Below are 27,759 nucleotides of genomic sequence, written 5' to 3' on the forward strand. Positions count from 1 at the left end.
CCAAAGCTCAATAAATTCCCTGGCATTCAGCAACTGCAGTATTTTTGGTGAGCTCTCCATCCCAGGCCAGCATCGAGGTGCTAGAATCCCTGTCAGACACATATGTCATCCGCACAATCGTGGAGACGCAGTGGCCTCCTACCTAACAGCTCTGTGAAAGAGGGCTTTGGAAAAAAACAGCAGCTGTGCTGGCCACTGTAGCAGAGAGAAAATGCAGCAGCTAGCAAGCAAACCCAGACAAGGTGAGTCAGCATAGAGGCCCTGGGGCTAAGGAATACGCCAGGATACTGCCAACAACTGGCACCCAGATTCTCCTGAGCAAATCTGAGAAGGTCCTTCAACCTTTCTGTGCCTGAAAAGATGCTTTTCTTTAGGGAAAACAATACTCTCATTCAAGGGAATAAACACACAAGAGAGGATCAAAAATGTACTCGGGGTGGGAGTTGTATCAGTCATGTTGCATGACAAATCACCTAAAACTTAGTTGCTTTAAATGACAACCATGTATTCTTGCTCACAAGTCTCTGAGAAAAAGGAGAAATGTATAAGATCCCTTGAAGCCTAGACTTGGATCTGGCATATCATCACTTCCTCCATACTCTACAGGCCAAAGCAAGACCCAAGGTGTGCCCACTTCTTAATGAAAGGAACTGTAACTTTACAGTACAAGGATGTAGAGAGGCCAAAGGTTCGTGGCCATTTCTGCAATCTACGACAGAGAGATTTTCTTAGTTTAGGAAAGTCTGAGACCAAGATTCCAAAGCAAATGGTTTACTTGGAAAGGAAAGGAAATACTGGTAGGGGAGAGAAAAATTGAAACACAGAGAAGCAGCAGCCACTAACGGGTGCAAAGCCAAATCGGCTAGCACTCTGGGCAGTTGGAGTATAGTTCCACTGCAGAACTCTGGAAGTTGGTGCAAGACACAGACCTCATCATTATCTTACCTAAAGGAGGACGCCAGAATGTTTATACATCAATCCATTATATGGTTTGGATCTGGGCCCCTGCCCAAAACTCATGTTGAATTGCAATCCCCAATGTTGGAGGTGGAGCCTGGTGGATTGTGATTGGATTGTGATGGTGGATTCCTCATGAATGGTTTAGCATCATCCCCTTGGTACTTCTCCCATGATAATGAGTGAGTTCTAATGAGATCTGGTTGTTTAAAAGTGTATAGCACCTCCCTTACCCCAACTTTCTCTTGCTCCTGTTCTTGCCATGTGAGACATCTTATACTCTCTACCTCTTCTGCCATGATTGGAAACTGCCAGAGGCGTCCCCAGAAGCAGAAGCCACTATGTTTCCTGTATAGCCTGCAGAACTGTGAATCAATTAAGCCTCTTTTCTTTACAAATTACCCAGTCTCAGGTATTTCGCAATGCACGAACAGACTAATACAATCCATATCAGTCATTTACTGAGGCTGCTCTCAGAGCACAGAAATTCCATGTAATTTCAGCCTTCCACTCTGGGCAATGTGGCTTAACAGGTCAGAGCAAGACCTTGGCAAAAAAATTTAAAAATTTAAAAAAAGCAGGTGCAGCTAGCTTAGCTGGAACATTGTGCCCTGCAGCGGTTAGGCAAAGAGGATGAAAGGGAAGGAGGATATGAGTAGGGCACCACCTACAGCATGTCCTACAGTGCGATGGTGATTAAAAAGAAAAAAAAAAAAAAATCTCAAGTTTCAGATTTATGTTATTTTAGTCAAAACATCTTTTTTCTTTTTTTAAGTCTGTTTACTATATTTTGGGTGATGCCTCAGTTCTCTTGCTGGCAAAGGTTGGAACACTAGATGGCATTGTATTAAGTTGTCCTATAACTCAGGAAAAAAATGCAAAGGGATGTTCCTAGTTGTCTTTGGAATTTAACAATTATCAGCATGAGTTGAGAGCAAAAATCTGCCCCAGCCAAAGTGACAATGGGTCGCTTCAGCTCTACCAAGGCCACCACTCTGTCTTGAGCTCACACCTTGGCAGCAACATCACAAACCATGGGGGCCAAAGCACAAAGGAGCAGGCTAAGGCAGGAGGCATGTTCTAAAAACTAGGATTCGCAAAACCCATGGGAGGAGAAGCAGTAAGGAGAATGAAGCCTTCTGCCTCAAGAAAGTCTTTCAGAGGTACAGAAAAATGGACTACAAGACGAAAAAAACAGTAAACTTATAGTAAAGATTTATTCTTACTATACTAATAGTAACGATTTATTCTTTGCTATAAGTTAGGTGTCTTGGTGTGGCCTGAAAAGAGATACTGCCCTTCTCCCTTAAATGTAAATGAGAGAGAACTCTTGATGTCTTTTGCAAACTTAGAGAAAGCCCATACCCAGCCTTCACAAAATGCTATGAGAAAAAGAGGGGCCAGGTGTGGTGGCTCACGCCTGTAATTGTAGCACTTTGGGAGGCTGAAGTGGGCAGATCACCTGAGGAGATCAGGAGTTCAAGACCAGGCTGGCCAACATGGTGAAACCCTTCTCTACTAAAAATACAAAAACCAGGAAAAAAAGAGGAATTTATTCTTGGGGGTAGGAATGGAAATGAGAGTGGCAATAGGATGAGGTTGAAAGTGAGGGTCAAAGGAATTTAACATTTTCTTTAAAATACCTTAAACAAGTGAGATAAAATGTCAACAATGATCAATTCCTCATAATGGATACTAGGTGGATGTCATCTTATTATCTTTACTTTATCTTAAATTTCAAAAAAGGAGAGGAAAGAATATAATGTTCTCCTGTAATCAGCAAGGGCTGACAGGGTTCAAGAGGTGACACTGATATGGATCTTGAGTAACTGTTGACAAATATTTCCCTTTACTGAGCTTCCATTTTCTCGTTTATAAAATGAGGATAATGAGAGTAGTGATGTCAGGGAATTTTCTTTTTTTTCTTTTTTTTTTTTTTTTTTTGAGACAGAGTCTTGCTCTGTCGCCCAGGCTGGAGTGCAGTGGCCAGATCTCAGCTCACTGCAAGCTCTGCCTCCCGGGTTCACACCGTTCTCCTGCCTCAGCCTCCCGAGTAGCTGGGACTATAGGCGCCCGCCAACTCGCCCGGCTAGTTTTTTGTATTTTTTAGTAGAGACGGGGTTTCACCATGTTAGCCAGGATGGTCTCGATCTCCTGACCTCGTGATCCGCCCTTCTCGGCCTCCCAAAGTGCTGGGATTACAGGCTTGAGCCGCCGCGCCTGGACGATGTCAGGGAATTTTCATAAACCTCAAATAAAATAATGTACTCATAGTGCTTAAGGCAAGGTGGGAGCAGTGCCCAAAGCAAGGGGTCCCCTCAACAAATGCTTTCTTGCCCAGGACCTTCACCAGCCACCGCCGCCAATGTGAGTACAAGAATTAGTTACGCTCATCTTTTTCACTGAGTCAAACCATATGATTGGCTGGTTGTCTGGATGTGATTAGAAACAGAAAAATCTTAAATAAAGCCTTATCTTGAATCCTCTCAATCCAGAGACAGAGTTGACCTAAGAACGAAAATAAAAAAAGAAAAATAGTTTTTGGAAAAGAGACATCTCCTCTTACAGAAAAAGGGATTCTAGAATTTAACAATAAATACTCCCAAATTTTCCCAAGGCTTTAAAATCTACCTTGAAGGAGCAGCTAATGTATTTATAGAACAGACTTAGGTGTCTTGGTATGGAGTGTAATAGAGTAAGGACAGTCTCTTCAATAAAGAGTGCTGGGAAAACTGAATATCCACACACAGAATAATAAAACTAGACCCCTATCTCTCACCATATACAAAGATCAACTCAAAACAAATTAAAGACCTAAATGTAAGACCTGAAATCATAAAACTACTAGAAAAAAATCATAAGGGAAATGCTTCAGGACATTGGCCTGGGCAAAGATTTTATAAATAAGACCTCAACAGCACAGACCACAAAAGTTAAAATAGGCAAATAGGATTACATCAAGCTCAAAAGCTTCTGCACAGCAAAGAAAACAATCAACAGAGTAAAGAGACAACCTGAAGAATGAGAGAAAATATTTGCAAAGTATTCATCTAACAAGGAACTAACAACCAGAATATACTAGTAACTCCACAGCAAATCATTGTCATCATCATCATCATCATCCAGTTTTTAAAATGGACAAATGGTCTGAATAGAGATTTCTCAAAAGGAGATATACAAATGGCCAACAAGTATAAGAAAAAATGCTCAACACCACTGATTATCAGGAAAATGCACAGGAAAACCAGGAAACCACAGTGAGATATCATGTCATCCCAGTTACGATAGCTAATAATTTTTTTCTTTTTTTTTATTATTTCAATAGTGTGAGGGGAACAGGTGGTATTTGGTTACATGAATAAGTTTTTCTGTGGTGACTTCTGAGATTTTGATGTACCCATCACCTGAGCAGTGTACACTGTACTCAGTGTGTAGTATGACCCGAGTCCCCAGAGTTCATTATGTCATTCTTATGCCTTTGCATCCTCATAGCTTAGCTCCCATTTATAAGTGAGAACATACAATGTTTAGTTTTCCATTCCTGAGTTACTTCACTTAGAATAATGGGCTCCAATTCCATCCAGGTTGCTGTGAATGCCATTATTTCATTCCTTTTTATGGCTGAGTAGTATTCCATGGTATATATATACCACGTTTTCTGTATCCACTCATTCATCATTGGGCCTTTAGGCTGGTTCCATATTTTGCAGTTGCAAATTGTGCTTCTATAAACGTGTATGCTGCTATAAAAAAGTGTACATTTTTCATATAATGATTTCTTTTCCTCTGGGTAGATAGCTAGTAGTAGGATTGCTGATCAAACAGCAGTTCTACTTTTAGGTCTTTGAGTCTCCATACTGTTTTCCATAGAGGTTGGACTAGTTTACATTCCCACCAGCAGGAGTAAGGCGGTAACACATTTTGATTTTAATTTTCATTTCACTAATGATTAGTCATGTTGAGCATTTTCTCATATGTTTGTTGGCCATTTGTCTATCTTCTTTTGAGAATTGTTTATTCAAGTCCTTAGCCCACTTTTTGATGAGATTATTTGTTTGTTCTTGCTGATTTGTTTGAGTTCCTTGTAGATTACGGATATTAGTCCTTTGTTGGATGCATAGTTTGTGAATATTTTCTCCCACTCTGTGGGTTGTCTGTTAACTCTGTGGATTATTTATTTTGCTGTGCAAGAGCTTTTTAGTTTAATTAAGTCCCATCTATTTATCTTTGTTTTTGTTGCATTTGGTTTTGGGTTCTTGGTCATGAACTCTTTGCCTAAGTCAATGTCTAGCAGAGTTTTGGGGATGTTACCCTCTAAAATTTTTACAGTTTCAAGGCTTAGATTTAAGTATTTGATCCATAAGATGGCTAATTATAAAAAAAAGATAAAAAATAGCAAATGCTAGCAAAGATGTAGAGAAAAAGGGAACTCTTGTACACCGTTGGTGGAAATATAAATTAGTACAGACCTTATGAGAAAGAGTAGGGAGTTTTCTCAAAAAACTAAAAATACAACTATCATATGATCCAGCAATGCCACTACCGAATATATATTTAAAGGAAAGAATATCGGTATGTCAAAGAGATATGTGCACTTCTATGTTTATTATTTATAAGTAAATAAATAATTTATTTATTTATAAAGGAACTCCAATGTTCATTTATTCACAATGGCCAAGATACAGATCAACCTAAGTATGCATCAACAGATGAATGAAAATGAATGTTTGGTAACAAAAAAAAGACAAATGGATAAAGAAAATGTGACACATATATATGCAATGGGATACTATTCAGCCACATAAAAAATAAAATCTTGCCATTTGTGGCAACATGGATGAGCCTGGAGGACATTATGTTAAGTGAAATACTGCATGTTCTCACTTACGTGTGGATGCTAAAAAAATTGAGGTATGGAAGTAAAGAGTAGAACAATGGTTACTAGAGGCTGGTCAGGGAAGGGGGAAGGAGGAAATAGGGAGAGGTTGGTTAACAGATACAAAATTACAGCTAGGTAAGGTAAATAAGTTATAGTGTTTTTCAGCACTCTAAAGTTACTATAGTTAGCAATATTTTATGTTTTGAAATAAATAGAAGAAGTTTAAACATTCCTAACAGAAAGAAATGATAAATGTTTGAGAAAATGGATATGCTAATGACTTTGATTTGATCATTACACATAGGTGTCAAAATATACTATACTGCATAAATATGTATAACTATTAAGTGTCAATTAAAAATTGTGTAGGACACAGCTAAAATTGTGCTGAGAGTAAAATGTATATCACTAAGTGCATACATTGCAAAAGAAGAGAAGTCTTAAATAAAAAATCTAACCTCCCACTTCAAAGAGAAGGGAGGGCACAACAAAAATAAGAGCAAAAAAATCAATGAAATTGAAAACTTAAAATCAATAAAGAGCGGGTTCCTTGAAAACATCAATGATATTTACAAACCTCAATCAAAGCAGACAAAAAGAAGAAAGGTCAGTATCAGGAATGAAACAGGGAATATCACTACAGATGTTTTCAACAAAAGGTGATGGCACAATTAAACATCCATAAACTATAAAATGAACTCTAAGTTTCACATCTTATACAAAAATTAACTAAAATTTATTATCCACTTGCGATATGGTTTGGCTGTATCACCACCCAAATCTCATCTTGAATTGTAGCTTCCATAATTCCCAGTTGTTGTGGGAGGGACCCAGTGGGAGGTAATTGAATTATAGGGGTGGGTTTTTCTATGCTGTTCTCATGACAGTGAATAAGTCTCACAAGATCTGATGGTTTTATAAAGGGCAGGTCCCCTGCAATTGGTCTCTTGCCTGCCACCATGTAAGACATGCCTTTGCTCCTCCTTCATTTTCTGCCATGACTGTGAGGCCTCTCCAGCCATGTGGAACTGTTGAGTCTATTAAACCTCTTTTTTCTTTATAAATCACCCAGTCTCGGGTATTTTTTCATAGCAGTATGAAAATGGGCTACTACAACTTGTAAACCTATAAAACCTTTAGAAAAAAAAAAAACACAAGAAAAACTCTTTGGTATATAAGACTAGGCAAAGAGTTCTTAGACACCAAAAATGTGATACATAAAAAGAAAAATTGAAAAAGTGAACTTCACCAAAGTTAGAAAATTTTGTTCTGTGAAATAACCTATTAAGGAGATAAAAAGACAGGGTACAAACTAGAAGAAAATATTTGCAAACCACATACATGTCAAAGGACTAGTACCTAGGATATATAAAAAGCTCTTAAATGCAACAGTAAACAAACAATTCAATTAGAAAACAGGCAAAAGAAAGAGATATTTCACTGAAGATGTTATATTGATGGAAATTAAACACATAAAAGGAAGTTCAACAACATTAGCCACTTGGAAAAAGCAAATTAAAACCACATTGAGATATCATTACACATCTATCAGAATAGCTAAAATAAAAAAAAAGAATTAACAAAACCAAATATTGGAAAGGATGCAGAGATATCATATCACTCATATATTGCTGCTGGGAATATAAAGTGATGTGGCTATTCTGGAAAGAGTTCCACAGTTCCTTAAAAAAGGAATAAACATGCACCTGCGAGGCCAGGCGTGGTGGCTCATGCCTGTAATCCCAGCACTTTGGGAGGTTGAGGCAGGAAGATCATGAGGTCAGGAGTTCGAGACCAGCCTGGCCAACACGGTGAAACCCCATCTCTACTGAAAATACAGTAAATTAGCAGGGCATGGGGGTGGGCACCTGTAATCCCAGCTACTCAGGAGGCGGAGGCAGGAGAATCACTTGAACCCGGGAGGCAGAGGTTGCAGTGAGCCAAGATCATGCCACTGCACTCCAGCCTGGGCAACACTGTGAGACTCGGTCTCAAAAAAAAAAAAAAAAAAAAAAAATGCACCTGCTATATGGCCCAGCAATTGCTCTCCTGAGCATTTATCTCAGATAAATAAAAATTTATGTTCACACAAAAACCTGTACATGAATACTTATAGCAGATTTATTCATAATAGCCCCAAACAGATGTCCTTCAGGTGATACATAGTTAAACAAACCATTCTGTACAATGAAATACTACTCAGCAAGACAATGGAAGGAGATACTGATACATGCAATAATCTGAATAAATCTCCAGGGAATTATACTGACTGAAAAGAAAAGCCAATCCCCAAAGATTTCATATGATAAGTCTCTCTTTATATAGCATTCTTAAAATCACAAAATTAAAGAAATGAAAAACAGATTGCTTGTTGCCAGGGGCTAAGGACCACGTACAGGTGAAAGGGAAGTTGGTTTGACTATAAAAGTATAGCATGAATGATTCTTGTGATGATGGAAATGTTCTGTATCCTCGCTGTATCAATATGAATGTCCTTGTTGTGATATTACACTATAGTTTTGTAAGATGTCACCATTGGAGGACACTGGGTAATTGGTACACAAGATTCCTCTGTATCATTTTTTATAACTTCATGTGAATCTACAATTATCTCAAAAAGTTTATTTTTAAAAAATGTTAAGGTTAAAGTGAATTTTAAACGTGAAAGAGGTCGAGTGGAGAAATAATTGGAAAGAGCACTGGACTTCGGGTCAGGAGTTTTAGATTCAAGTTTTGATTCAATCAACTTAAGTAAATAACTCCTCTTGTCTCAAATTATTTGTATAATGCAATTGACAAGACCTGCTACAGTTATCTCCCAGAGTTGATAATAGGTGAAAATTATATTAATTAAGAGAAAAACTTTAAAAACATAAGAACCAAGGCTCTATATAAATATTTGGTATTTAAAAGCTTGCATTCTATAAATGATGCCTCAAAGCCTATTTCTCCTGGTAGTTTAAAAATATCATTACCTGGCTAAGACTACCAACTAATTTCACTTTCATCATCATTCAGTAAATCTCGGAAATAGAAGCAAAGAACAATCTTGGACTAGAGAAGAGAAGAGCCTGATCTCTTTTCCAGCCCTATGACTCACTCAAGAAGCCAGGAATATGCCATGTGTTCTCTTTCTGCTGCAAGGGTTGCTGTGAAATAACCTCATTTAAGCTCTGTTGTACAGAATGGACCACCTTAATGCTGAGATTCCAACATTTTCTATTTCAGGACTGGTTTGGGGAGATTGCACAGAGTTCATCCTATGATCCTTCATGTGAGAAGGAAGCCATTTGGCCATTTATAGCCTAAGAAGACAGAGCTAGAAGAGATAAAGCCAATCTTGGCTATGGCTGCTATGGGGACAGAGGGTATAGATCATTTGCTCCGTTGGAGAAATTTGGAACTACTGTTGACCCTTGAACAACATGAATTTGAATTGTGTGGGTCCACATACCTGTGGACTTTTTACAATAAAAGCACCTATGTCTCTTGCCTCCCTTTCAACCTGCTCCACCTCTTCTACCTCTGCCACCCCTGAGACAGCAAGACCACCCCCTCCTCTTCCTCCTCATCCTACTCAAAGTGAGAAGAGGATGAAGACCTTTATGATGATTCACTTCTACTTAATGAATAGTAATGATTTCTTAATAACATTTCCTTTTCTCTAGGTTGCTTTATTATAAGAATACAGTGTGTAATATATATAACATACAAAATATGTGATAATTGACTGTTTATGTTATCAGGAAGGCTTCTGGTCCACAATTGGTTGCTACTAGTTAAGTTTTGGGGGAGTCAAAAGTTAGACATGGATTTTTGGCAGCACAGGGTGTCTACACTCCTAACCTTAACCTTGTACGAGGGTCAACTCTACTGAGATGCTTTTGCAGCCATTAACTTTCAGTGATTTCAATATATTCTAAAATGACTTTTTTAAATGAGAGAATATATAAGCTCATTTAACAGGAAGTTTAATAAAAGCTGGTTGATCCAGTACCCCGGTGTTATTACCTAGGACTTAGGTTCTCTACATTTCTTGTCTTTGCTATACACATGGTTGGCTTCATTTTTAAGGCTGGTTCCCACCATAGGACAATTGTGGATTCATCCATTTTCATTCAAATCTGGGGAGAGAGCAGGAGAACAGCTTGTTCTTTAGAGCAAGGCAGAACTTTCCCAGAAGTCTTCCACAAACCTCCCTTCACATATCATTGGCCAGAACTGGGTCACAGGACTTTTTATAAACAAATCACAGACAAGGGGGTATGGGCTAATCCTTAACCCAATCAGAGTTACTCCCGAAGCTGAGGGTATTCCTTGGACTCACATGGGCTACATAAAGACAGGGCACTTGGACAAAATTGAGGTTCTTTTAGGAAGAAAAACTGAGGTTGTAAGCTCTATGTAAGTAGTTGTTGCTCAATAATGCTGCCATCCTGTCTTAATTTAGCTAACAGGACTAAGTGACAGATTTCTGAGGACCCTGATACTAAATGTTGTAAACATAGGGTAGAGTTTGACTTTTTTAGTTTTGAATCTTTCTTTAAACTGACTGTGAAACTTCATGAAACTCAAGTTATTGGGCCCTTGTTTTCTTATTTCTGAAAGGAAATAAAACTGTATAACCTCGGGCAAGTTACTTACCTTCACAATGTGTCAGCTTTCTCATTTGTGGATTCCTTATCTAAAGTTTAATAGTACTTTACTCATAAAGTTGTATTAGTTTTCTAGGTTTTCCATAACAAAGTACCACAGACTTTGTGGCTTAAACAACAGAAATTTGTTTTCTCATATTTGGAAAGCTAGAAGGTCAAGATCAAAGATTCGACAGGGTTGGTTTATTCTGAGGTCCTTGGCTTGTAGATGGGCATCTTTTCTCTATATCTTCACCTGATCTTGCTCCTGTGTGTGTCCTATCTCCTCTTCTTATAAGGACACCAGTCATATTGCATTAAGGACTACTTTAATGGCTTCATTTCATATCTTTAAAGACCATATCTCCAAATAGGTCACATTGTGAATACTAAAGGTGAGGACTTCAGCATATGAATCATGGGGCAATACAATTCAATGCTTTTGATATAAGAATTAAGTGATTTAATACATATTAAGGATGTAAATCTGTACAGTAGATGCATATTCAACATTAGTTATAAAATTATCTTATTTTCAGTAGTAGCAACAGATATAAAAACAATAGTATTTGAAGTAGTAATAGCATCACTAGCAGGGATAACAGAACTGTCTGAGAGAAAAAGAGAAAGAATCCTTATGCAAGGAAGGGGGAAGATAAACTTTATAGAAAAATGAGACTCAAGAGACTAGTATTTGTTTCACACTCTTCCAATTACTATGGCTGTTTAACATAGTATGTCAAAACTTACTGGCTTAAATCAACAACACTTATTTACTTCATGAAATCTGCAGTTTTGACAGGTCCAACAGGGATAGCTCGCTCAAACCGCACTTGTCATCAGCTGGGACAGTTCAGAGTCTCACTCACATGTCAATGCCAGCTGTCAGCTGGGACCTCAGCTGGACACGTACGTGGGGCATCTCCACATGGCCTTGGTTTCTGCACACTTTGTTGCTGGTCTCCAAGGGTGAGCATCCTGAAAGAGAAAAAGTGGAAATTGTAGTGCTTTTTATGACCTAACTTCAAAAGTCACTAAAAATTACTTTGGTTGCATTCTACTCATTTGAGGCATTCATAAAGACTGTCAAAGTTCAAGAGATGGGGAAAGAGACTCCTCCTTTTGATGGAGAGTGTCAAGGTCTGGAACAGCATGTGTGACTACATTTACTGCAGTGGTCATGTTTGGAGAGTATAATCCTCCATTCATACCTACCTTCCCACACGAAGCTTCTCCTTCTGGAGCTTTCTTTCAAAAACTTGGGTTTGTGATTTTGTTCCAGATCAGAATTGGATCCTTATGCTACCCAAATTCCAGAGATTTGATGATAAAATGGCACATTTGGCAGAAAACTTTTTAGAAGATCTTTGTCAAAGAGGGAACTCTCTAAATAAAGGTTCAATGTGCCTCATAGTTCTCTTTCAAACAGGAACATACAGAAAGGGGGTTGACATTCTGATTTCCCAGATAATCTTTCCTTTTTATGATTTTGGACATAAACATGTCTCAGACCTGCACAAGAAACTCAGATTTTCATCCTTAAAATTAAAACTGAAGAATAAGGAGAACCACATGCCCTTATCAGCTCTAATATTCTAAGAAAATGAGAAAAAAAATGAATTAAGAACATTTAAAAGCTATGCACTGGGTTCATCAAAGATTCTCCCACTGAAGAGAGAATCTGAGCTGTTTCTTGCTTTATATTTGAATGCTGTGCATGGTTTTCATGATGGCAGTAATAATTTATTGACAAAATGCTTTCATTGAGTTGCCTTTACTGAAGAGGCCCTGCATGCCTTTTCACCAGCTTGCTACAATTAAAAGCAGCAGTAAACAGAGCCTTTCTATTTAGATTGAAAAGCAACGATTAAGCTTACCCAGCTATAAATAGGAGGCAGCTTCACATCTATGGCCCCAACTGCACACATTAAAGACTCTAGCTCCAAATGCCCCCAATTTATTTCTACAGGACAAACCAATAAACTGTCAAACTCTGACCTTAAAACTGACAATTTCTTAGAAAATGAAAGTAGGTAAATTATGCATAATTCTAAATAATTACTGAGATGTCTATGAGGCCAGGAAATCAGTACACATGCTGGAAATCTAAATTTGTAGGCTGCTAGCTTCTCCTTTTGCCATTATCGAACCATGGTTTGCCTTGAGCAGCTGTCAGAGATGGCTTTTCTTTGCTTGGGGGTGTAGAAGAAAATAATGGACTTAAGAATTACAGTAGAGAAGATGGAAAACACAAAGTTATTTTTTAAGATTCCCCTTGGCTCAAGGGATTCAGCAAGGAAACCAGAACATGGACAGTTACTGTTGAAGGTTTTTGAATAAAAATGTTTAAATGCAAGCCATTTATCCCACCTATAAGCTGTAGCTATCTGAGTTTTTAGAGATGTGAAGGCATTTGATTCAACCTTCTCACTTTCTGCAACAGGAAACTGGAGGCTAAGGAAGCCGTGTGAATTGTTCAAGGTCACAGAGCTTGACAGCAGCAGAGCTGGAACTCAATAGCTTTTCTGTCACTGCAGTATCCACTGAATGGAAAAATTTGTTCCTTTTTTTATATTAGTTTTAGTATAAAACCCCAGATTAATGAGACCTAAGTCATAAAAGTCCATGGGGTGCTATATTTCTTTGAGTGCAAGACAAGCTTCCAAAGGTGACAGGATTTTCCCACTTGGAGAAACGTGGTCCCCTCTGCCTCAGTATCCTCCATCTGAGCCAAGAGTTGCCAATGTCCAAAAGCCCAAGAAAGTAAGTGTCCAAAATATGTCTTGGGTGATCATATCCTTTTTAAACTTGTGAGTCCTCTTCATTTCATGTTTGCACGTGACCTGTGTCTCCCAGTGATTTTCCAACTGCCCATGACTCCCCTTGGGTCATGCACTGGATATTCTCCGTTGCCTTCTGTCACCTTCTCTACTCAACTCTGTGCCCAGGAGACTGGCACTTATGTATGCATCAATGTCACCCTAGTCCTTTGGCTATAATCAGGCTGAGCTATCAAGGATACCAACAGAAGACCGATAGCATGGAGATAAAGAAGCCACGGTTTCTATTCCCCCAATTCACTTCCTGCAGAATAAAGCACAGTTGCCCAGCTGAGCCCAGCCCACATTAGCCAAACCCCAGAAAAATTAGTGAGAATTAACAACTGCTATACTAAACTACTCTATTTTAGAAGTTTTTAATTCAGCAGTATCTGACTGATACAAAATATGACACCTGCAAAGAATTTAATACAACATAACCAACTTGAAACAGAGATCAATATTTCTGAGACCCAGAAATGGAATTGAACTCAGACTGGGATTGAATTTGTAGATTCAATAGACTCCACATCCAGAAGCAAATGGAGACATCTGGGGCCCTGTGGGGTAGCAAAGCTAAAAAGCATCCCATGGGAAGTAAGAGATTCACTCTTCACATTCATTGCTTGGAACTAGTAACAAGTTTGAGGTTCTCTCATGCATTAAAGGGGGCTGAAATAAACTCTTAAAACCACTGTCTGAACTATAAAACTGGACAGTAGGGAAGCCATAGAAAATAAAGTCTTTTATCCTGAACTTAGGCTTAACTGCTGACTTGGTAGCTGAATGTGCAAAAACCTCAATTTCAATGCAGTTTGGGAGCCTTGAGCTACCAATATAAGACCTGGTTTTTGACTAAATGTTATTGAGAAATAGTGGAAGAAGAGATTAATATAAATCTGCAAGACTATGAGACATAAAATGGGGGAGAGAGAAAGAGACAGAGAGAGAGAGAGAGAGACCTCCATTCAATAATAAAATTCCAAAACACATAAGGAAGTAATGCTAGGAAAGACAGCAACGAAATAAACTAACAGGACTGCGTTCACTCTAGATGAAATGGAAATAATAAAAGAGACTATTACCCACTAGCCTTCACTAAAATAACTGCTGAAGAATGTATTTCAGGCGGAAGAAAACACCCTAAGAGACATAGAAGAATGGAGTGGAGTGCAGAAACAACAGTACAGAATTTCATAAAATATTATGATCAATTTAATTAACTATTGACTTTTTAAAAGAATGGTATTTTTCACATTATGAGATAAAATTCAAATAACACCAAGAAAGACATAGATGGGAAAGATATTATGTATGTACTAAAAGTATACTTAGTTCTTGGGTTATTTGGGAGAAGAGCAGAGATATTAAATCATTTAAATTCTGTTCAGATTTGTTTTTTACTTAAAAATGTTAAAATGTTAAAACTATCAATCAAACAGGAAGAAAGAAAAGAGGTAAAATAAGCAAAAAAAGAGCATGGTAAACATAAAATATATAATAACTAAGTCCAAATAGAGCAGTAATCAAAATAAATATAAAGGAATCAACTTACTTATAAGAGCAAGATTATCAGGCCAGGTATATAAAAATCCAACCATATGTGATTTATAATAAACACACTTAAAACATAATGGTCCAGAAAGGTTGAAAATAAAGAAATGGGAAAAAACAAGTAGTGCAATCACTAACCAAAAGAAAGCTGATATGGCAATATGAATGTCAGATGACATTGGATCCAGGCCAAAAAGCATAAAAAGAGACATTATGTAGTGATAAACCCTGTCTCGACTAAAAATACAAAAAATTAGCCAGGCGTGGTGGCAGGCGCCTGTAGTCCCAGCTACTCGGGAGGCTGAGGCAAAAGAACGGCGGGAACCTGGGAGGCAGAGCTTGCAGTGAGCTGAGATCGTGCCACTGCACTCCAGCCTGAGTGACAGAGTGAGACTCCATCTCAAAAAAAAAAAAAAAAGAACAGTCCTGTATTTGAATGGCCAAGATTATGGCTTAAAATATAAAAGAAAAATGAAGACAAAATTACAAGACAAAATTGAAAAATCTACTATTCTGTCTGAGATTTTAAAACATATCAAAAGCCAGTGGAGCCAGCAGAAAGTATCAATTTGTATTAAAAAGCTGAAAAATAATAAACCCACTTTATAGATGTAGAAACTGGGGCCCAGGCAGTTTGAGTGATTCATGCAAGATCACAAAGTTTGTATGAATTCAAGCCAGGACTAAAACTCACACTTTCTAAATGCTAAATACTAATACTATGCCTTCTAAATACTAATCCTATGCCTTCCCCATTTTATAACATTAACACACGTAGAATAAACTGCATATCTGCAGAAATGATTAGCCTTTTCTATGTCCTTAAGAGAATCCTTAGTGTGGTAGCATATCTGTCAGTGTTCCACTCAGGTTACCTTGAATTTCTTTTAGTTTTTCAGGGTGCCTTTTCTTACCTCTTACATGTTATGTTTCTAATTATCCATCTCTGTGATTCTCTATGGAGAACCACCCTTAGGCCACTGGGGTGGCTACTGTGAAACAGAAGTTCCTGGGATTTTACACCCTCAATCATGGCCCTTATTCAATGACTGACTGGTATGGGAAAATGGAAGCCCAGCTCCTTTGCCTTGGAGTTCAGACAAATCTAAGGTATAATTTTCACTCCGAAGTTCCCCCGTGGGATCAGGCTGAGGCTGAATCTCGGCTTGGCTTCTTCCCTTCTCTTTCCTGCTTTTTACACCCAGTTCTACCTTGAAAAACTTCCTCAATAAATTGAGTTGCATGTGATTTCTCACCTCAAGGTCTGCTTCTGGGAACCCTTTCCTAAAATGAGGACCATACAACTCTGTACTAGGAGTAAAGAGAGTGTAGAAAGTGGTTCTACAGAAAACCAAATACAGCATGTTCTCATAAGTGGGAGCTAAATGATGAGAACACATGGACACAAAGAGGGAAACAACAGACACTGGGGCCTATTGGAAGGTGGAGGGTGGGAGGAGGGAGAGGATCAGGCAAAATAACTCATGGGTACTACGTTTAATAAATGGGTGATGAAGTAATATATACAACAAACCTTTGTGACACAAGTTTACCTACATAATAAACCTATACATGTACCCCTGAACTTAAAAACAAACAAGCAAACAGGATTATTCCATAAAAGTATGTTCTCTATTAAAAAAAAAATTGAAGTAAATGAAAATCACCCATAATCCCACTATTTGTGAGGCTATTTTGGTCATTTATCTAAGTATATATACATTACAAGTAAAAGTGTGATAATGCCAAAAAAAAAAAAAAAAAGTAGTTCTAGGGAAAGCATATTTGAGAGGTTAAGGATTCCTGCTGCTTTTATCTCTGGGAAATTCCAGTTTGATTTGGGCACTAGGAACCTGGCATGGTGAATGTAGTGTCTGCCAAGCTAGAAAAACACTGCTGCAACTTCAGACTTCAGGTTAATTACTATTGACTGGCCAACTTTCTGTCCCGAGCATACCCTCTTGGGTGCAATTCCAGATTAATAATGGCCCAATTCCAAATCTGGAGGATTCCTGGTCTCTCTCTCTCTCTCTCTCTCTCTCTCTCTCTCTCTCTCTCTCAGTGCAGTTGTTTACTTTCCTTAAGACTGAATATACAAGAAGGCAAAGCTGGGATCCTGGCCTTTAAGATGCAAGACCATGGATAACCATATAAGCAACATCATGGGCTTTCCAGTTGGTTGAGTCATTATTTCCGTCTCTACTTTGTATCCTATAGCTTCACATTTCTTTGCTTTCCAAGTCTGGATTTATAGGTGGGCCTTGTCTAGAAAGCCATGTCTACCTTTCATCAGGCAAAAAGTTTCATTAACCACTGTGGCTTAGAATAATATTTATATAATAAAATATTTACTGTGTATGGAATGCACGCTATATGCCACTTTACAGATGAAGAAATGGGAGTTTCAATTTGAAGATTAACTTGCCCAGGTTTACATGGCTAAAAAGTGGCCAACCCTTGCCACAAACCAACCAAGGATTTAGTGAGTCAGACATGAGCCTGACTCTCCATGTATCCTCCAAGTCATAGTATTCCCTACTCTGGCTTTGCTGATCCCAGGCTCTAGCACTGGATTTATCCTTGGTTTTCTTACTGAGTGTTCTAGTTGTACTTTCCTAGTTGAGCCCCTGACACCCATCCTCTGTCAACTCATTTTCCCCAGGAGCTGACACTGCTCCTCAAAGTACGTCTCCAACTTCTACCTGCCATTTTTCACAGAGACACATGGAGAATTTGCCCTAAATACACATCTCTAGGGACTTTCTGTTTCAATGCCCTGTCCTCCTGCTGCCAGACTGAACCATGGCAATGGGGCCTAAAACTCTTAATGCTGTCTTAGGTTGGGTTCCCCAGAAGCAGAACGCAAGACAGGAAAAATCAGGCACACATGGCTTCAGTCCTCTTGAGGAAGGGCTCTCAAAAGAAGCATCTAAAGAAGAAAAGCAGACAGGACGGCTGGGGTAAGAAGCCAAGCAAAGATGCATGCTCAGGAAAAATCTAAACCTGGCCTGATCTGAGAGAGGATCTGGAGCATAAATTACAACACTGCATGATGGTCCTCATCATTAAGACAAGGCGGTTTGCCTTTTTACTCCTGTATCAGTCAGTCATTGCCATAGACTTCTGCTGATGAAACCGTTTAGGGAGTGTAACTTTCTGGGCATTAACTGAGGGTGATCCTTGGAGAAGAGGACCTCTGTGAGTTTTTAGCAGTCAATACAGCAGCTGGAGGCTGGAGACCCTGCTCATCCACCAGCATCTACTACAAGTGCCTGGGCCTTGGACAATGAAAGCGTGACTTCAGCAATCAGATTCCTTTTCTCATCCCACCTTCCTGCTCCTGGCCTCCTCATACTCCCCACCATCCTGTGTGGCCGGGCGCCCCCCACCCTGCCATGCCATGTGCCTATCCACAGGCTCCTGGATTTTAGTACCTGCTCAGAGTCCACTGCATTGGCGCCTGACACTTTATTAGTGTTCTAAATCTTTGTTTACAGTTACCAGGACACTCTAGATAGCAGCAAAAAGTCAACAAGGAAATAAAACTCCACCAGCTGGTGTATTTGTTGGGGATAAACTCACCACAAAGGAAACAGCTGGGTATATGCCCACAAACGTCAGTACATTGCTGGTGCCAAAGGCCCATCTGAAGTTGCAAGTTTGAATCCCCCCTTTCCAAGCTGGTCTGTTTATATGCGCTCCTCCACACATTCAGTTCCTTTGCACCACGTGAGCCTCAGGAAGCTGAGGCAGTAATGAACTTTGAAGCTGTTCTACTGCCTGTGACAGCCCACGGGCCAGTCGTTTGATCCAATTGCTTGATGCTACCTCCAGCAACCTCTTGGCAAAATCTCTGCCATTATGTACCATTGTTTCCTTATTCTAAAGCTCACATCTTCTCATGCCGAAGTCTATATGCTTCCTAGTGTATGAAAATAACACTTTAATGTAGCCCTGAAGAAAACTGTCCAGCCCATCTAGACATCTGCCAGTCACTAGGACACAAATGTTAGCACACTAAGGAATAGAAGGCTGAAGGCCATCTTCACTGACTTTATAGTCAGCGTGTTCTTTGTTCAGCAAAACTTAGCTCCTAGTCCCGAGCCAATTCCAAAATGCTGAATTTCATCCTTCCACTACTTTGAAGGCATTTAAGATCTAATGAAAGGGATTAGGCCTGGAATTGGTGCCAGAAATTAAAATGAAGGCATAATTTGCATGTTTTGACAATACCTTCACACTTATACCCATGCCATGCTTTCTTAAACACTCTTGAAAATATGTGAGAATCAAGATTTCATAATCCACTTCTTCTGGAACGCCATGAAGAAACATTCTCATTTTGCTTTCTCCCTGCCTTCTGATTTTACTCACGAGCTTAGTAATCACCATAAGGATGGGGTAGCCATAAACAGCAGAGCATGGAGCTTTAGTGCAGTCAGATGTTTGCGTATTTCCCCCTTCACCTTGTATATAAAGCCACGCTAAGGTTTGCAGTTAGTACTGGAGCTCACCTTGAAAATAGCACCATCTTTCTCCTGAAGTTGCTCAAACTCCAGGTAGTAACCTCAGGTTGTATCACAGCTCCTTCAGGGTGCCTCACTACTTTTAATAAGCACATGACAAAGATAATGTCTTTCTCGATTCTAGTAGTATTTCCTAGCAAAAGCCTAAGCTGCACCAGGGTGACATGTTGTAATATTTTCACACGTGTTAAAAAGGATTACTGCTGTTCCTAATAGGTTGATGTGCCCAGATGGAGACTATTGCTTTTTCACATAATGTCTAAGCTTCTTTTCCAGCACAAAATCGTTTAAGAAACCACTTTTCTTGCTATGCCTTGATAATCTCGCCTCTTGAATAACTCATTTCCATCAAGAGCAGGACAGAACCAGAACAGCATGAACAAAGATAATCTCTAAAATGTGATTTCAAATGGAAAAGTGTGACATGGTTTGTCAGAGGCCTGGAAGGTGCACATTGTTTAGTAGGTTGACCCAAAGCCATCCTCAAGAAGTAGAATGGGTTTTTTTGTGTGTTTTATTTTTGGTTTGTTTGTTTTGTTTTCTTTTTCATGACAGAGTCTCACTCTGTCGCCAGGCTGGAGTGCAGCGGCGCAATCTCAGTTCACTGCAACCTCCGCCTCCTGGGTTCAAGCGATTCTCCTGCGTTAGCCTCCTGAGTAGCTGGGACTACAGGCTCATGCCACCACACCCAGCTAATTTTTGTATTTTTAGTAGAGATGGGGTTTCACCATCTTGGCCAGGATAGTCTTGATCTCTTGACCTCATGATCCGCCCACCATGGCCTCCCAAAGTGCTGGGATTACAGGTGTGAGCCATTGCACACGGCCTAGAAGTAGGATGGTTTTAAGAGCACTGCACATTCTTTGATACTTCTCCCCCTGAGAGTAGGGTCTATGTTCCCACCCCTTGAACCTGGGTGGGCTTTGTTATTACCTTGATCAATAACAAAGTGCAGCAGAAGTGACACTGTAATTTCCAAGTCTGGGTCTGAAAAAAAGTCATGTAGGTTCTTCCTTGTTCTCCTGGAACACGTACTCTTTGTATCTTCAGCCTCCATGTAAGAAATTTTACTGTCCCGAGGCTGCCCTGCTGGACATACTAACTGGAGGGGCCACTAAGAGAGAGAGATGACCAACAAGCCCTAGCTATTCAGGCATCCTACATGGGAGTGACAAAACCTTCAAGATGGCACTAGCCCTAGCTACTGCTCAACTGTAATCACAGAGAGCCCAAAGCCAGAAATGCCCAGAGGAGCCTAGTGGACCCCAGAACTGAGAGAGATACTAATAAATTGTTACTGATTTAAGCCACTGTGTTTTGAAGATGTTAGTTCCACTGCAATACATAATGAGAACAGGAGGTGCATTACACATAATATAATGTACAATTCAACCCAAAGGACTCTCCTATCCACCATTGGATACAGGTCTTTGATAGTTGGCACTGCTGTGGGTGCACAGAGCCAAGGCCATGCCTCACAAAACAGTAGAGTGGGTGGATATCTGCATGCTATGATTTGAGAACGACTCAAAGTAACCTCCTTCAGGAGGCTGCTCAGGTCCCTGACCTCTTCCACAGTAATGGCCTTGATAGGATTTGCAGTCTTGGAAACTTGCTAAATGTTAGTGATCCCCTTGTTCAGTGGGTTTCGAACTAGCAACACTCAGGTTTTGAGAAGGGACTTCCAAGGAGGTAGGGTGAAAGCAAGCCTTCTAGAGACACAGTATTCTCTCTCTCGGGCCTCAGAGGCAGGAATTCTTCCCAGCCTCAGGGGTGGTACTGACCCAAGGGGCCCATCAGTGCAACACATTCTTCTTGCCTTTGTGATTGGTGTAGGGCTGGGCATGTAGCCCACATCAGGTCGATCAAAGTGAGTATCAGGACATTCCCAGGGAGTTCTGGGAAAACAATGTTCACCCTTTTTCACTAGATTGGAATTTAGAAGTATAGTACTTCGAGAGCTGCTAGCAGCCATCTTGTGATAAATAGGGAAAGTGGCAAAGAATCTTAGGAATGAAGTGGAAAGAGAGGAAGTAGATCTGAGAAGAGACAGACAAAAAAAATTGATCCTAACAGCTTTGAACCTGGTATTCAGTTGTTCTTGAAGCTGATCTCCCCTGGACTATTTTGTTATGTGAGCTCCCAAATTTATTTTTTTGGTTGATTTAAGCAACTAGAATTTTAAAAATCAATGAGTACATATATGCTTAGCTTCTCTAAGAGTTTGTGTTTTAGCAGTAGAAGAAAACGATTTCTGCTGTTAAAAACATGTTTGGAAAGAGCTGATCTTTGTCCTAGTGATCTAGTCCTTTTTGTTGTGCAAAAGGAAATGCTAAAATCAGAATGAGAATCATTGTTACCTGACATAGACACAAGTGATGATGATGATGATGATGATGATAATGATATCAATGTTCACCAAGTGCTAATCCTGGGCAAGACACTGTTCTAAGTGCTATGAATATATTAGCTTATTTAATCATCTCCAAAACATTATGAGGTATTCTATTACTATCACCATCTACAAATGATGGAATTGAAGTACAAAGAGGGTAAATAGCAACCTAAGATCACACAACTAGTAAGTTGTGATGTTAGGATTGAACACAGCTGTTCTCTTAGCCATACCCTACACCCCTCTGACAAGGTAGAATGCCTTCTCATCGGCCCCTGGGTTCTGGGCTCTGTCTTTCCATGATGCCTCTATTTTTAAAGCATGCAACCCAGAAGGTTCCTATTCAATGTAAGTGAGAGAATTTCTATCACTGTGGACCTGCCTCCATCTTCTGTTTTTATTCTCACCACAAAGTATATGACTTACTCATGTCTGCTTGGTTTTGACTCTTTACTAAGAGTAAGGGAATGCAGAGATCAAAGGGAAGGAAGATTTTTAACTTAAGTTGTCAGCTTGCTTCTTCTTCCAAAAAAGTTTCATGCTTAAAAGTATGGCACCATGCTTTATTCTTCAAAGGAAAAATGTCAAATCGTAGCTGACTCCAACTCCTTGTTTTACTTAGGTGGAGGAAGATTCAATCTCAGTGAGTATGATTTGTTCCTGCCCAACCCCAGCTCCCAAAATGGCCCAGGAAGTTGTACGCAGCATAGAATTTGAGGGGGGTGATGTCACTATTATTTGGTCAACTTGTATGATCATTGTTCAGATTTGTGTAGTCCCTGGAAAGAAGGTGGCTCTGACAGTTCTCTGTCATTTTTGGGTACAGGGCACCTTGTCATATGGCTGTTTCCGCAGGGCCTGGTGTCAAGCTTCTCTTCATGGGTCTTATATATATCCTATTCCAAGGAGATGCTAAGGTGTGAGATTGGAAACCCCCATCCCTCTCTTTGTCTCCATGAATCTCCACCTCTCTGCCTTTGCTATTTCCGCCCATCCCTTCCTTTCAGTGAAGAACACAGATCCCCTCACTGCTCTGCTCCATTCTTTATAGCGTTTTGCATATTGCATGGGTTTTGCCTAAATTAGAGTGGGCCTTAATAGAATTGTGGGGCTTTTAAACATTCAAGCATCATTTATTTTAATATCCCCCTAAATACCTTTTGAAAAATCTCTTAGAAGTCCAATCAATTTAAGGGTTAGTGTGTATTTTAATTGACCATTCAATTTCAAATAAATGTGGAGGAAATTATAGCCCTCTTAACAGAGAAACGACAATTTAAAGAGAATGAGATCTTGATTGAAACCATTAGGAACTTAGAAACCAGACTCTGATGTGGTCAAAGAAAACAGCCCAGGAATTTATCAAGCCTGCCTTATTTTGCTTTTAAGAAAAACTTGAAGACTATAAATCAGAGTGAGATGTTATCCAAAATTTTGAAGGTATTTAATAAACAGTTTAGTGCAGTTCCTTTTGTTTGGCATTGAGAAACATTGGTTAACCAAAATTTTATTACAAAAATAAAATAAAATAGTTAGTTCTCACCTAGCCTATGGACTTGAGGCTTGGAAGAAAGACATTTTAATATCCTGTCATCTATTAACATAGTTTTGATCAAATCACATAATCAGACAAATTCTTTTTTTTTTTTTTTTTTGAGATGGAGTCTCGCTCTGTCGCCAGGCTAGAGTACAGTAGTAAGATCTCAGCTCACTGCAAGCTCCGCCTACCGTGTTCAAGCGATTCCCCTGCCTCAGACTCCCAAATAGCTGGGATTACAGGCACGCACTACCACGCCTAGCTAATTTTTGAATTTTAGTATTTTAGTAGAAATGGAGTTTCACCATGTTGGCCAAGATGGTCTCGATCTCCTGATCTCGTGACCCGCCCACCTTGGCCTCCCAAAGTGCTGGGATTACAGGCATGAGCCACTGCTTCTGGCCTCAGACAAATTCTTGATCAGATGAGCTCCGTAAGAACACCCTTTTCTTTTCTTTATTTTATTATTTTTTTCCATAAGTTATTGGGGTACAGGTGGTATTTGGTTACATGAGTAAGTTCTTTAGTGGTTATTTGTGAGATCCTGGTGCACCCATCACCTGAGCTGTATACACTGTATTTATAACCTTTTATCCCTCATCCTCCTCCCACCCTTCTGCTGAAGTCTCCAAAGTCCATTGTGTCATTCTTTATTTTGTTTTTTGTATGTTTGTTTGTTTTTGAGACAGAGTCTCGCTCTGTCACCCACACTGGAGTGTGGTGGTGCAGTCTCAGCTCACTGCAACCTCTGCCTCCCAGGTTCAAATGATTCTCCTACCTCAGCCTCCTGAGTAGCTTGGATTACAGGCATGTGCCACCACACCAGGCTAATTTTTGTATTTTCAGTAGAGACAGGGTTTTGCCATGTTGGCCAGGCTGGTCTTGAACTCCTGACCTCAGGTGATCCACCTACCTCAGCCTCCCAAAATGCTTGGATTACAGACATGAGCTACTGCGCCTGGCCCATTGTATCATTCTTAGGCCTTTGGGTCCTCATAGTTTAGCTCCCACGTCTCAGTGAGAACATAGCGGATGTTTGGTTTTCTATTCCTGAGGTACTTCACTTAGAATAATAGTCTCCAATCTCATCCAGGTTGCTGCAAATGTCATTAATTCATTTCTTTTTATAGCTAAGTAGTATTCATATATATATATGGGTTTTTTTGCTTTGTTTCGTTTTGTCTTTTGAGACAAAGTTTCGCTCTTGTCCCCCAGGCTGGAGTGCAATGGTGCGATCTTGGCTCACTGCAATCTCCACCCCCTGGGTTCAAACAATTCTCCTGCCTCAGCCTCCTGAGTAGCTGGGATTACAGGTGCCTGCCACCATTCCCGGCTAATTTTTGTATTTTTAGTAGAGACGAGGTTTCACCATATTGGCCAGGTTAGTCTCGAACTCCTGACCTCAGGTGATCTGCCTGCCCCGGCCTCCCAAAGTGCTGAGATTACAGGCGTGAACCACCATGCCTGGCTTGGTTTTTTTGGTTTTGTTTGTTTGTTTGTTTTTTGTTTTTTTGAGATGAAATTTCACTCTTGCTGCCCAGGATGGAGTGCAATGGTGAGATCTCAGCTCACTGCAACCTCTGCCTCCTGGATTCAAGTGATTCTCCTGTCTCAGTCTCTCAAGTAGCTGGGATTACAGGCGCCTGCCACCAAGCCTAGCTAATTTTTTTATATTTTAAGTAGAGATGGGGTTTCACCATGTTGGCCAGGCTGATCTTGAACTCCTGACCTTCAGGTGATCCACCCGCCTTGGCCTCCCAAAGTGCTGGGATTGCAGGCATGAACCATAGTGCCCAAACTATACCAGTTTTTTAACCACTCGTTGATTGATGGGCATTTGAGTGAACACCCTTTTCTATCAGTCCATTTCATTTATTTCCCATTTCAAAAATTACTCCACAAACATGATCATTCCCATAAACACAGAATAAACATTTGGCAAAATTCAGTACCTTTTCATGATAACAAATAGTAAAGAAGGAAATTTTCTTAGCTAATAAAGGTCAATACACAAAATTCACAGCTAACATCATACTACATAAAATTGAAAAGATTCCCTACTAAACCAGGAATAAGACAAGGAGGGCCACTCTTACCGTTTCTAATAAACATTATACTGGAGCTTCTAGCTAGGGTAATTAAGCAAAAAGAAGTAAGAAAAAAAGGAAATAAATAAATGACCTCCAGATTGGCTAGGAAGAAGTAAAATCATCTCTATTTGCAGATGGCATGATCTTGTATATAGAAAATCCTAGAAAATCCATGCATACACACAAAAAGCTATTATAACTAATAAATGAATTCAGCAAGACTACAGGATAAAATATCAAACTTCAAAAATCAATTCTCCTTTTGTACTCTAGCAAAGAACAACCCAAAAATGGAATTAAGAAAGACATTTTATTTAAAATAACATTAAAAAGAATAAAATACTCAGGAAAAAATGTAAACAAAGAAGTGTGTGGTCATTTATTTTTTATGTCCGCTGGGCTAGGCCTTGGGCTACCCAGACATTTGTCCAAGCATTATTCTAGGCAGGTCTAGGCATGTTTGTGAGAGTGTCTCTGGAGGAAATCAACATTTGAACCAGTAGGCAGAGTAAAGCAGATTGCTCTCCCTGATGTGTGTTGGCTTCAGCGCATCAACAGAAGACCTCAACGCATCAACTGAAGACCTCAACAGAACAAAAAGGCTGAATAAAAGGAAACTCCTGCCTGATTGCTTGAGCTCATCTTTTCTGGCTTTTGGACTCAAACTGAAATGTCAGCTCTCCTGGGTTCTCCAGCTTGCTGACTGAAAATCTTGGAACTTCTCAACCTCCGTAATTCCATGAGCCAATTCTTTATAATCAATTGCTCTCTCTTTCATAGGTACATATGGGGCATATATATATATACACACACACACACACACACACGTATACTACTAGTTCTGTTTCTCTAGAGAACTCTAATGAAAGATTACTTAAAACTACATTATTGAAAGAATTTTAAAAATACCTAAATGAATTGAAAGATATTTTATGTTCATGGATTGGAAGACTTAATATTGTTAAGATAGCAACACTCCCTAAATTAATTTACAGATTAAACTCAAGCCTTATCAAAATCTCAACTGCCTTGCTTACAGAATTTGACAAACTTATCCTCAAATTCACATGGAATTGTAGTAAACTCAGAATAGCCAAAATAGTCCTGAAAAAGAGGAATAAAGTTGGAAGACTTACACTTCCTCATTTCAAAACTTACTATGTAGCTACAGTAATCATCTTGAATACTTTGTACTGGCGTAATGATAGTTATATAGATCTATAGAACAAAATTGAGAGTCTAGAAATAAACCCTTACATTTATAATCAATTGATTTTGGACAAAGATGTCAACACAGTTCAGTGAGAAAAGAATAGTCTTTTCAACAAATGGTCCTGGGGTGACTGGATATCCTTATGCAAAAGAATAAAGTTGGACCCTATCTCATATCATATATAAAAATTAACTCAAAATGTAGGAGACATCTGATTGTAAGAACTAAAATATAAAAATCTTAACAGAAAACCTAGGTATAAACATTCGTGATCTTATATTAGGTGATAGTTACATATGTATGACACCAAAAGCACAAATCAAAAACTTTTGTGTGTCAGAGAACATCAGGAAATAAGTGAAAATAAAAACCACAGAATGGGAGAAAATACTTGCAAGTCATATATCTGATAAAACATTTGCCATATAAAGAACTCTTCACAGTCAACAACAAAATGACAAACAACTCAATTAACAAATGAGGAAAGGATCTGAATGGGTATTTTTCCAGAGAAGATATTCAGATGGCTAACAAGCACATGAAAATATCTTCAACATCATTAGCCACTACATAATTATAAATTAAAATTACAATGATATATCACTTTGTATCCCTTAGCATGATTAAAATAAAAGACAGTAACAAACATTGGCAAGGGTAGAGAATTGGAACCCTCACATATTATTGACAGTATTGTAAAATGGTGTAGCCATTTCTGCGTAACAGTCTGGCAGTTCTTTAAAAGTTAAAAATACAGTTACTATTTGTGTGTGTGTGTGTGTGTGTGTGTGTGTGTGTGTGTGTGTACTTGAGACACGGTCTCACTCTGTTACCCAGTCTGGAGTGCAGTGGTGCAATCTCGGCCCACTGCAACCTCCACCTCCCAGGTTCAAGCAATTCTCCCACCTCAGCCTTAGAATTACTGTTTGACTCAGCAATTCCACATCTAGGTAATAATCACCAAAAAGTGGAAACAACCCCAATGTCCATCAACTGATTTATAGATATACAAAATGTGGTGTATTCCATACAATGGATTATAATTTGGCCATAAAAAGTAATGAAGTACTGGCTTATACATTCTAAAACATGAATAAACCTTGAAAACATTATGCTAAGTGAAAGAAGCCCATCACAAAAGACCTTATATTTTAT

At 39.2% G+C, this 27,759-nt stretch overlaps 1 long non-coding RNA gene across 1 annotated transcript in view; it reads right to left on the reverse strand.

The window, feature by feature from the left end:
• LOC105481526 (uncharacterized) overlaps positions 1-27,759 on the reverse strand; it is a 203,165-nt gene that overhangs the window by 83,622 nt on the left and 91,784 nt on the right. Inside the window, exon 3 of the long non-coding RNA XR_987013.3 lies at positions 11,340-11,448. This is a non-coding gene — a long non-coding RNA (uncharacterized lncRNA). The remainder of the gene's footprint in view (positions 1-11,339; positions 11,449-27,759) is intronic.

Source organism: Macaca nemestrina, chromosome 15 (genome assembly GCF_043159975.1).
Source record: "Macaca nemestrina isolate mMacNem1 chromosome 15, mMacNem.hap1, whole genome shotgun sequence".
NCBI classification, from domain to species: domain Eukaryota; kingdom Metazoa; phylum Chordata; class Mammalia; order Primates; family Cercopithecidae; genus Macaca; species Macaca nemestrina.